At 41.8% G+C, this 12,672-nt stretch overlaps 1 protein-coding gene across 3 annotated transcripts in view; it reads left to right on the forward strand.

The window, feature by feature from the left end:
• Nucleotides 1-12,672, forward strand: part of TEAD1 (TEA domain transcription factor 1) — a 244,540-nt gene that overhangs the window by 3,214 nt on the left and 228,654 nt on the right. For 2 of the 3 annotated variants that reach the window (XM_077453592.1, XM_077453593.1), the window contains exon 2: nucleotides 1,392-1,508. The gene's annotated coding sequence lies outside the window, so the exon portion shown is untranslated. Of the gene's footprint in view, nucleotides 1-1,391; nucleotides 1,509-12,672 lie in introns of those variants that run through there. The other variant, XM_077453591.1, reaches the window with a different exon arrangement.

Here is a 12,672-nt window from a genome sequence, read left to right on the forward strand (position 1 = left end):
TTTGATTTTATTTTTTTTCCGGGGGGGGTTGTGCAACTTTGAGCTTCAGATTTATGAAGTTACTGCTTTGACCTAAACCAGTAGTGTACAGTCCTATACGGCAGTCTTGGGGTACATGTTGGGATAGAGGGGGGTAGAGTCGGGGTGCAGTCCATGGAGTTGTGCTGCAGAATCGGATACAGGGCTTGTAGTTCCAGCACCTTGTTACTGTATTCTTCATGGAGCTTTGCAGTCTTGAGAGAGCCTGTCATTCCAAAACGCGTAAGTTGAAGGGTTCAGGTTGTGGTACATTTTTGTAGAAAGTAGAGCACTGTTTATATATAGAGTTTCTCTGTGGAGATGTGGTGGGGTGCATGACGTGTAGGGGTGCAGTATCCTCAATACTTCCATTTCTTCCAGTTTTTTTTTTTAAGTTCCTACATGGGGGCATAGGTCATGGTGCCCTGGAGGTGTTGCTTCCCTTAGACATGGACATTGGAATTCTAGAGCTTTACAGTTTTGGGGTGCAAGGGGTGGACTTCTGGGTCTTTACAGTCATCAGGTAACGGTCCTTGGACTCCTGTGTTTTTTTTTTTTATTTATTTTTTGCAGTCTTCAGACACAGTCTTGGACTTAAGGGTCTTTGCAGTTGTCAGGTACTGTCCTTAGATTTTTGGGTCTTTGTAGTCTCCAGGTACAGTCCTGCCGGGGTTTTTCAAGTTTTTAAGGTACAGTCTTTGGATCACAGGAGGCTTTGCAGTCTCCATAAACAGTGCTTTTGGCTTCTGGGGTTTTTTGACGTCTTCAGGTACAGTTTTTGGCTCCCAGGAGGGCTTGCTGTTATCTAATTCAGCCTATGAAGAGTTATGAAGCTTTGTAGTCCACAGACGTATGGCTTCTTATGTTTTGGGGTATCAGTCACAGCATCATGGGGTTTGACAATCTAGCAGTACAGTAGGCGAAGAGCCGGAGTTTGCAGTCCCAGGGTATAATCCACGGAGCTCCTGAGGCTTTCAGTCTTGAGGCACCAACCAGGGTGCATTTTTTTTTTTCCCCGTTCTCCCCCAGAATCTCCTGATAGCCTGTGTTGTCTTGGGGGTGCACCTCCAGAAGTGACAAAGGAGAGCGAGCTGCTCGTTGGAGGCACTTGTGAAGCGATCTGAGGCTCCTGCCTGACTCACTCACTCAGCAGCTCTGACATAAAAAAAAAAAAAAAAAAGAAATTTTTCAAATTTTTCCTGAAGAAGGAAGAACTTAGCAACGCCTGATCTGCCTTTGGAAAGGGAAACCAGCCCCCTGCAGCAGACAAGTCTCCCCCCCCCCCCCCCCCCTTAGTCTGGATAATGTGCACTCTTTAGCTTGCAGGGGGAAACATGAAAGTTAAAGATGTTTTCTTTCCCCCCTTCTTCCAGGGCTTCAGCTCCTCTCCAAGTTCAAGTGGGAAAGTGTCTGGAGTCAGCGGAATCCCATCCTGTGGAGAACGCTCGTTGCAAACACGAAAGGATTTCTCCCAGCAAACTTCCCTTCTGGTAGGAAAAAAAAAAAAAATGTATATAAAATAAAAATAAAAAAACCCACGCCAGGGCCGCCACCTCTTTCCCCATCTGTTGCTCCCCGGCGTGGTCTGTTTTCTAGAGGTACACATCTCGGCATAGGCTGCTGCCTTGGTGATGTGTGTGATCATCTGTGCTTTTATTTGTGAAGTGCAAACATATTCTGCAGTCATGTACCCACTCAAGCACACTCGTAGTACAAAACAAAGGCATGACAGTCCCAAGGGAGGGGGGAAAAGGAAAAAAAACAAAAAACACTGGAACGCTTATTATTTATTTTTTGAGCAACATGTTTTTTGTTTTATTTTTTTATTATATATTTTTTTTTTTTTTATTATTTTTTTATTTTTTTCCCCTTGGGTGCCTCTCATTTCTAACTAACCAACCTAGTTATTTCACCACAAGGCCTTTTCACTGTTCTTGTCAAATCAAAGGCAGTCATTCCCAATAGCTTTGCTTTTCTTCCTTCCCCTATTTTTTTTTTTTTTTTGTTTGTTTACCTTTTGGTGACATGCAGTGACTTTATTTTTATTTTATTTTTTTCCCCCCCTAGACAACCCTTAATGCATTTTTGCTATATAATTGTCATGTGCAAAACATATTAGGGTATTTCTTGTCTGCATAGCCCCCCCCCCCCCACCCTTGAAGTTTAGAACATTATTTGAGTACGGTTCGCCATGCTTATTCTGTAATTTCTTCATTGCATAAAAATGACAATAAAGCAAGATAAGGCCTCCCTTTTTTCTTTTTTTACTTTCGTTTGTACATAAATGTTTGCATTAGTTGGTAGGTTCTCTATTCAGACTGCAAGATTTGAAACCCAAAGAAAATAAAAATGTCACCTTTAAATGCTGCTGAATTATTATAGCTTAGAATACGCTCCTATTTATGGGATTGACTTGAGAGTTCTTTGGTTGTGCTTCTGCGTGGAGCAGTTGTTATGGCTGTTTGCAAGCTTTGTGTTATGCCCTCAAAGTGTGGTTGAGTGGGCGGGGGGGCTGGTCGTTTTTTTTTTTTTTTTTTTTTCTCTGGTTGGAAGTTTTGTGATCTTAAGAAAAAAAAAAAAAATAATTATTTATATTTATATTTATATATATATATATACATTTTTTTTTTTTTTTTTTTTTTTTTATGATTTATTTTGTAGATTTAGGGGTGAGCGCACAGATTCTAAATAAATTCTGGCTCCTGCAGGTGGGTTCTTAAAAAAAACTAAAAATAAAAAAAATAACAAAAAAAATGAATAAAAAAAATCTGGCTCCTGCAAGTGCATTCTTGGGGGGGGGAAATAAAAAAATTCTGGCTTCTGCAGGTGGGTTCATAAATACAAATTCTGTCTCCTGCAGGCATGTTTCCTGAAAACAAAAAATTCTGGGTTCTTTTAAAATAAAAAAATAAAATAAAAAATAAAAAGTCATTTTAAAAATACAAATTCTGGCTCCTGCAGGCGGGTTCTTGAAAAAGTCAGGCTTCAGATGGGGTTCAGGCCCTTCTAATTTTATAAATTTGGAACAAGAAAGGAGGGGTACAACTTGTCTTTACTCCGTCTGCTAAAAGCTGTGTGCTTTTGGTAAATAGAACATTTTAGACTGTCCTTTAAGTCGGTGCTTAGAGTTCGGGATGTGTGAATATTTGCAAAGGTTAAATCTTATTTATTTTGGCAATATTTTACATGTAAATGGTGTGTCCTCTGGGCATTCGCTTGTCCATCCTGGTGATTGTGTTTTGTGTGTGTTTATTAATCTGCCAGGTATGGGTAATTTTGGCGGCGTGTGATGTATTTAAGGATACAGAACCAGTAGTTAGATTGTCTGTCTGGTGCTGGCTTTTCCCGCGAGAGGCTGAAGGCTATTTTAATGATGAAATAATTCGCTGTAAATCCCATAAGCACATTGCCTGAAGGGTTGGGCAACCCTCTATACAGAAATCTGCTTTTACTTTGAAAGGGGTTTTTATACTGACACAAAGACAAATTGATTTTGCCAAGTAATTTGTGTGTTGAGAATGTTGCTGTCCTATATCCTCTCCATGCCAAGTTTCACTACGATTGCGTTCTGAGGATGATTTTTTTTTATTATTTTTTTTTTTTTTTTTTTTACACATTCACCGAGTGAGCAGTAACACTAAAAAAAAAAAAAACAGCAAGCTGTTGGATTATAGGGCAGTCCTCTTATTACGTATATGACTATCGCAATGTTACATTGTATGTGAGCCTTTTAGACATTTTGGGATCTGTCTGGAGACTCATCATTTTCAGAAGTCTTCAGGTGGTTGTAGCTGCATTCCTGCACTTGCCACAACGCAGTTGCATGTCCTTGATCACAACTGTAAACAGGTGACATGTTTGCGTGTTGCTATTGGGATGGATCAGTTGAAATATTTTTATTATTTTACTTTTCTGTCTGAGCAGTACTGCTTGGACTGAGAAGAAGGGTAAACCCTTGGAAGCCTGTCCTAAAGGATGTAATTGTTGATACAAATGAAAAGAAAGTATCACATGTTTCTCAAATTGATAGAATAAATCCAAAAGTAGCATAATGTAAACAAAGTGTTATTTTTTTTCAGTTGCCACCTACAGATGACATTAGGGAGTACTGCATACCAAAAAAAGATTTCGCTCTTGCGCTCTTTCTCCCTTGCTTGCTCTCCTCCCTTTTTCGCTTGCTTGCTTGCTATCCCCCTTTCTTTTGCTCGCTTGCTATCCCCCTTCTTTCTCTAGCTCACTCTTGTGCTCGCTCACTCTTTCTCGCTTTATTTTGTCTCCGTGTGTGGTTGGGTGTTTATTAAAAAAAAAAAAAAAAAAAAAAAAAAACTGTAGGATTCTGCTTTTCATCAAACTTCTCTGACTCGATTTTGAAGTAAATAATATGTAAAGTTAATACATTTTATATTTGACTTGTAAATGAGAATTTAGATGGAGGAAGTGGGTTGTCTGAATTTGGCCTTTTTTTTTAGGCCAGGGTATATTATGCCCAGTGTTTTTTGTTTTCATCTTTTTTTTTTTATTTTATTTTTTTATGTACTTGTAATAGTACATCCCTCCCTCCCTCTTCTTCCTTTTTATTTTTTTTATTTTTTTCCTCCAATTCCTACCTCAAAGGATGCTCTATCAGCCTGGCATTGGGTTCTCCACCACTTTCTGTGGAATGCAAAACAGCCGCTGAATTAATGAATGTCAAGAGGCTTAAAAATCCAAAAATGCAGGAGCTGATCTACATTTCAATGTTTCTAATACTGCGACTCAGTTTCTATTTATTGGAACTTTTTTTTTTTTTTTTTTTTTTTTTTATGAGAGGATAAAATCTCGCAATGTACTGCAGGATGTCACCGGTGGATTTTGCTTTTTCTCTCTCTCTTGGCTGTTTTGGCTTTTGAAAAAAATGCCAATTATTTTACTGGTTACATCTATTGACTGGCTGGCCGAGTTCTGAATGGAATGTCTGAAAGCATTCAACAAGCCTTGAGTGTACTTTTTTTTTTTTTTTTTTTTTTTTTTCCGGAAAGATGGAAAGGAAAAAAGGAGGGCAGAGCATTACTTGGAGCTGAAGGTGGGTGATAAAATATCTGTCCTTTTCTGTCTTTGAGAAACCAGACCCACCAAGTGCTGATAAAATCCCCACAGTCTATTCACAGGCGCCCAGATCTCTTTAATGTCTTTTTTCTTTAATTTATTTTATTTAAGGCTCAATTCTTTTCTAACGATTTTAAAAAGCTCCATAAATAGATTGCGTTGCCCTTCTTTTTTTTTTTTTGTCATTTTTAGATGACCTGCTTCAGGTGAATACCGTAAAGTTGATGTAAACCCTTGTTGACTCTGCCGCGGCTTCATGGCGGCTTTGAATCCGCCATCCCTGCGCAACTTCACGGCGGCTTTGAATCCGCCATCCCTGCGCAACTTCATGGCTTGCAAACCACTTCCGGACCGCCGCAAGCCGATATACACCCTAACTTTGAAGTGGAATATCGTTGTTATGGAGGCAGCTAGCTGCCCCAGTATCCTCTTCTTCGGCCGGCGGTCCTGTTTCCGATTAATAGTGGTATCTGCAGCGGATTTGCTGCAAGATCACTTGTCTAGCCCCCCCCCCCCCCCCCCTCCTCCTGCCGCGCTCTGGTGCCCTCCGCCACTTACCGGAGCCATTGGGGGCAGCGGTGATCAGATCTTCTCCCTTGCCGAGTGAGGGGAAGATGGCAAGATCTCCATACCATTGCTGGGCGGAAGCGACGTCAAAATGTCACTTCCACCCATAGCTCTTAAAGGGACTTTTTTTTTTTTTTTTTTTTTATTATGACCTTCCTTTTTATTTTTTTTTTATTTTTATTTTTTTTGCATTTTAGTGTAAATATGAGATCTGAGGTCTTTTTGATCTCATGTTTAACTTGTAAACAACAAATCTCAGAAAGAAGCTTGGTCCTTAAAGTGGTTGACGGAGGTCAGTGCCGGTGTAGTGTCATATTTTGCTCCCCATCATAGAATGCTCCAGAAGTGATGTTGCGGCCAGAAATTTAGCACTGTGCATGCGCGATGCGTTCCAAACGCTTGCTCCATGCGTTCCAAATGATTTGCGACCAATGAAGACCAGTGAAACCGTCAGATAATATTAGAGAAGTGAAGGGAGGTAATCCGCTCCCTGAGCCACAGTTACCCGCTCTCTCTCTGCTCTGTCTAAAGTTAATGTCACGATTACCTCCCCTCACTCCCATGACATTATCTGACGGTTTCACTGAACTACGTTGTCAGAAAACCTCTGGAACGCATCGCACATGCGCAGTGCAAAATTTCTGGCCGCAACGGCACTTCTGGAGCATTCTATGATGGGGAGCAAAATATGACACTACACCGGTCACGCTGAAGTCGCACCAAAAGTAATGCAGAAACCTTTTTCTAAGTCTGAGCGACTTGAGTCGCACCGATTTAGAACGGTTCCATTGCCCTATGTAGGGGCATGACTTGTCATGTGACTTTGAACGCTCAAGTACGAACGAGGGCTAACTGACGCTTTTAATTTTAGTAAATCAACCCTAAAATATTTAAGCGAACTGGAGAGTGCAGGATCCGGGTGCAGCTGTGCATGGCAGCCAATCAGCTTCTAACATCAGTTTGTTCAATTTATTATTTTGAGAATTAAAAACCTGGAAGCTGATTGGTTACTTTGCACAGCTGCACCAGATTTTGCACTCTACAGTTAAAAGAAATAGGTTTTATATTACCTAATGAGTTTGAATAAATACTTTTGTTGCATCTCACTGCTGCAGACTCCTGTAGCAACATTGCAAATCTCCTGTGTTGTCCTATAACAGGAAGTGTCCAAGCAAACCACCATGGCAGGATCACCAGGAAATCATCATAGCGGCATCACCAGGAATTATTTTAATGAAAGATGCAGCTTTCTTCTCGGAAGTCTTTATGACAGGGTGACAACATAGAACATTTGAGAGACAGGAACAGAGCGTTGTTGCCCCATGTCCCTCAAATGTTGTCACTGCGTCATATAGACTTCCGAGAAGAAATCTGCATCTTTCATTGAAATAATCCCTGGTGATCCTGCCATGATGGTTTGCTTGGACACTTCCTGTTATAGGGTGACAACGCAGGAGAAACAGTTCAGAGACTGGAATGGAGTGTTGTCACCCTATAACAGGAACAAACCATCATTGCAGGATCATCATAGCAGCATCGCATGGGCTTCATCTGCAACTTTCATTGAAATAATTCCTGGTAATCCTGTTTATGATGGTTCATGTTCAGGCACTTCCTGTTTATAGGGTGACAACTCTGTCCAACAGGAAGTGCCTGATTTTTCTTATTGGAAGCCTGTGTGACGGGGTGACCATGCAGGAGAACAGTTGATAGACCGGGATAGAGCGTTGTCACCCTATAACAGGAAGTGCCCAAACGTAATTGTGGGAGGATCACCGGGATGGGGGGGGGGGGGGGCTATTTTAGTTTTAAGTAGCAGGTTTATTATTGGAAGCCATTGTGAAAAGGTGAGAACATAAAATAGTTGAGAAATGGAGCACAGAGCGTTGTCACCCTATATCGGGAAGTGCCTGAACCTCAATGGCAGGATCACTAGGCGATTATTTCAATGGAATTCCCAGATTTCTTATTGGAAGCTCATGTGAGAAAGGGTGACAACGCAGGAGAACAGTTGAGAGACGAGGACAGAGCATTGTCACCCTATAACAGGAAGCACCTGAACATGAACCACTGTAAAAGCATCATCATTTCAATTAAAGTTCCTGATTTATTATTGGAAGCTCATGTGGCGGAGGTGACAACGCAGGAGAACTTTTTGAGAGATGGGGACAGAGCGTTGTCACCCAATACATTTTGGAAGTGCCTAAACGTGAACCATCATGGCAGGATCTCCAGGGATTATTTTAAAGGAAGTTGCAGATTTCTTATTGGAAGCCCGTGTGACAAGATGACAATGCAGGAGGTTCAGTCACAGGAAGTGCCCAAACATGAGCCACCATGCAAGGTTTACCAACGGATTATTATTATTTCTATGAAAGTAGCAGATTTCTCATCGGAAGCCTCATATGACAGGGTGACAACACTGGAGAACTGTATGGAAACCAGGACAGAGCGTTGTCACCCTATAACAGGAAGCGCCTGAGCATGAACCATCCATGGCAGGATCACCAGGGAATAGACATGTGGAATTTGTTTAGTTCCCAATTCATTTTTTTTTTTAAGGAGTTTTAACAAATTTTGTTAATTTCGGAAATTCCAAAAATCTGAAATTCCGAAATTTCATAAATTTTAAAATTTGAAATTTTAAAAATCTGAAGAGAACGAAATTCTGAAAATTGAAAATAATGAAAATCTGAAATATTAAATATTATAGGTATTGGCATTTCCTTTCAAATTTGGCTGTTGGTGAATGTAAAGAATACAAATTTATCTGAAGTTACGAATTATCTGAAATAAAGAATGCCCAACAGCCAAACTTGAAAGAAAATTCCAATACCTATAATTTAATAGTTGTTTCAAATTTGACTGATATATATATATTTTTTTTTTTTTCCCAGAGTTTTGAATTTCTGGAAATTCAAAATCAGAATTTCCGAAAAAAAGCAAATAAATAAAATTAAATGAAAATGAATTTATTTTTTTTATTTTTTTTTGGTGCACATGTCTACCAGGGATCGTTATTTCAATGAAAGTTGCAGATTTATTTTTGGAAGCTCATACGGCGGGGTGACAACGCAAGAGAACATTTTGAGAGGTGGGGACAGTGTTGTCACCCTAGAACAGGAAGTGCCTGACTGAAGTGCCCATTAGATCAGGATTACTCCAAAAATGTATTTCTATGAAAGTTGCAGATTTCTCTTCGGAAGCCCCGTATGACAGCGTGACAACACGGGAGAGCTGTTCAGAGAGCAGGACAGAGCGTTCTCACCCTATAACAGGAAGTGCCTGAAAATATAAAACCATCCTGGCAGGATCACCAGGCATTATCATGGTGGCATCAACGGGGATTATTTTAATAAAAGCTGCAGATTTGTCCTCGGGAAGCCCGTCTGACAAGGTGACAACACAGGAGAACGTTCCCCAAAAATGATCCGTCATCAAAGGTTCACCGGGGATTATTTTTTCAATGAAAGATGGCTCCATTCGTGTGTGTGTGTATATATGTATGTATATATATATAGCAAGTATGCATCAGGAGCTTTTGGGTACCCGCCGTCTACTGAGCTGAGAGTGCACTCAGCACGGTAGGTTGTTTTACCAGGGGTGCATGCATGCGCGTGGCTGGTGTCAGGGGATTAAGTTGGCTGTGACCGCTGCCCCAGGATTCCTGTGTCGGGGTGGCTCCTTTCTCTTGCAGTGTCCTATGGAGCCACACTTGTATGCAGGGACTAGGGGTGTGTCTTCCCTACACTGTGTGCACCAATAGAAATGCACAGCTCTGAAGGTTAGGATGACAAGTCCTTCTTTTTTTTTTTTTTTTTTTTTTTTTCCTTTTCCTTCCTCCTCCATCTAATTTTCAATCGAATAGACTGACTTCAGACTGCACTGTCCGCTTTTGACTCTTTCCTGTAGGGGTCGTCCGATTATCGGGAGGGCTGATATTCACATATTTCAAAGTATCGGTATCGGCCAGAAACGTAACGATTTAAAAAAAAAAACAAAAAAAAAAAACGGGTGCACATCCAAAGGTTCCAAATGCCTTTATCAAAGTCACCGTGATGACACCAAGGACACCAGCAAACGGTCATACATTGTGTGCTTAATCATTAAGCACAAGGAGTGTGTGTGAAACGCGTCTACGTGATTGCTTTCTGGTGTCATTGATTAAGCACAAGATGTCCGTGTGAAACGCGTCTATGTGACTGTATTCTGGTATTGACTAAGCACAAGATCTATGTGTGAAACGCGTCTACGTGACTGCATTCTGGTGTCATTAAGCACAAGATCTATGTGTGAAACGCGTCTACGTGACTGCATTCTGGTGTCATTAAGCACAAGATGTCCGTGTGAAACGCGTCTATCTGATTGTATTCTGGTATTGACTAAGCACAAGATCTATGTGTGAAACGCGTCTACATGACTGCTTTCTGGTGTCCTTGGTGATATCACGGCGACTTCGATAAAGGCTTTTTTTTTGGTTGTGCAGCCGTTCTTCGTTTTTCTTCAAGTATCATTGGAGGCATCATGTCCTGTAAAGAATGGCATCTCTGAAGAAATGTCAATCTTCGTTGGGGGGAGGGGGAGCACCAAAAAAAAAAAAAAAAAAAAAGACTGGCCTTGAATCTGGGATCTGTTGGTCAGGTCTACTCTGGGACTAGATGGAGAAATTATTTCATTTAATATTGACTACAAGTGCTAACTGCAGCGATAATGTGTATTGTTTGATACTGGGCTGTGTAATTCATGGCTACTATTTGTAGCTTTTTGTATCCTTCCTTTTCTTTTCCTTTCTTTTTTTTATTTTTTTTCTCCTTCTCTGTTTCTTTTATAGTTTTTTATGTTTCTTTTATAGAGATGGCAGTGAACATATAAAAATGACTTGATTTCTGCTGGCACTTAAAGACAGCAGGAATTACGAAAAAAAAGAAAAAATTGCCAGGTGTTCTTAAGCAAGCGTCCCCCCCCCCCCCCCCCCAGGCAGGCGGCTCATTGTGTGGAGCCAAAACTACAGCAGGACGGCTAAATCTGTGAACCCTTTCATGGCCGCAGCATGCAGAGGGCTCGCCGTGGAAGGACTCTCTGTTCCATGCGGTTTCCTGCAGTCCATGGACTGTGGCACACCATCTTTGCCTGCAACTTTGTTGCGTAGTCCACCCCCCCCCCCCTCATAAATATTTAGCTCTGCGAAAAGTAACAGAGTTGCTTTAGTGTTCTTCCCTTTATTTATTTTTTATTTTTTTTGTCATCTGTAAGTAGTTAACCTTTTTTGTGGGTGGGTTCTCCGTGGGAAGGGGCGACGTTTTTAAAGACGTTTTTTTGGGTTGTGCAGATCCGTGGCAGACAAACAAAAATCGTCAAGAAGCTTGAAGTGATAAATCGCCATACACTAAATAGGCAGGGGGGGGGGTGGGGGGTTCTGCTGCCAGGCTCTTGTGAGCATTGTGACTCAAACGTTCTGTCTTGCAAGACAATCGCTGTAATTGTTGTTGTGGATTTGGATGCACTTCTTCTGCCTGGCAAGCTTGCTGTGGAGTTTACAGACTGAGTGTAACTCTTTCATGGCTCCGACTTGTGTCCTGGTCAGAGAGCTATTCCAAAAAATATTCCAGTGGGCACTCCCCTGTGTGTTTTTGAATTTATAGGCTAAGTAACTCTTTAATGGCTGGTGGCCTGGTCAGAGGGCTATTCCCAGCCATTCCTGAAGTGGGCGCTGCACAGTGGAGGCCATTTTTTTTTTTTTTTTTTTTTTTTTTTTTATCCTGTGCTTTTGGAGCTTTACGGGTTGAGTTTAGGCCGTGAGCCATGAAAAGTGTTAATCGCCGAGATATGCCACGCCGCCCCTGCAGTGGGTGCTCCGTGGCTGAGCTTTTAGAGTTCACAGGTTTGAGTTAAATTCTTGCGTGGCTTTTAGCCCGGTCAGAGAGCTATTCCAAACCCACCCCTGTGGTGGGTGCTCCACAGTGTGGGGACATTCATCTTGTGTTTTGGAAATGACCACTTTTTTTTTTTTTTTTTTTATAGCTTGCATCCTAATTGGAGAGCTATTCCAAACCACTCCTGAAGTGGGCGCTGCACATTTTAGAGGTCGTTTTTTATCCTTTTTTTTGCTTTTGGAGTTCTGCAGGTTGAGTTTGACCGGGGCACAAGCCATGTAAAAAGTTGCACTCAACCTGTAAATTCCAAAACCTAGGATAAATTTTACTTCCGTTGTGCCAGCGCCCACTTCAGGAGTGGTTTGGAATAGCTCTCTGACCACATACGAGACATGAAAGAGCTGGAGGGCTATTCAAAGCCACCTCTGCAGTGGGCGCTGCACAGTGGAGGTCATTATTATCCCTGTGCTTTTGGAGCTTTACAGGTTGAGTTTAGTCCGCAAGCCATGAAAATTGTTGATCACCGAGATATGCCACACCGCACCTGCAGTGGGTGCTCCGTGGCGGAGGCTGTTTATCTTGTGCTTTTTAGAGTTGCTTTTACAGGTTGAGTTAAATTCTTGCGTGGCTTTTAGCCCGGTCAGAGAGCTATTCCAAACCCACTCCTGTAGTGGGCGCTCCACAATGTGGGGACATTCATCTCGTGTTTTGGAAATGACCCCTTCCTCTTCCCTTGTTGTGTCAGCGCCCACTTCAGGAGTGGTTTGACCACATGCGAGACATGAAAGAGTTGGAGGGCTATTCCAAGCCCCCCCCCCCCCTGCAGTGGGCGCTCTACAACAGGGGGAGGGGCATTTTATGCTGTGTTTTGGAGTTTACAGGTTGACTTTAATGCTTTCGTGGCTCGTTGTCTAGTCGGGGAGCTTTTTCCGAGACGCCTCCACACTGGATGCTCCATGATTTGAGGCCATTTTTCCTGTGCTTTTTGGAGTTTACAGTTTGAGTTAAACGCTTGTGTTGCTTTCGGCCTGGTCAGAGAGCTTTTTCAAGCCACCCCTGTAGTGGGCGCTCCACAGTGGGGAAGGGGGGCCTTTTATCTTGTGTTTTGGAGTTTTACAGACTGTGGAAC

Source organism: Lithobates pipiens, unplaced genomic scaffold (genome assembly GCF_037356315.1).
Source record: "Lithobates pipiens isolate NorthernLeopardFrog02 unplaced genomic scaffold, aLitPip1_a1.2 Scaffold_24, whole genome shotgun sequence".
NCBI classification, from domain to species: Eukaryota; Metazoa; Chordata; class Amphibia; order Anura; family Ranidae; genus Lithobates; species Lithobates pipiens.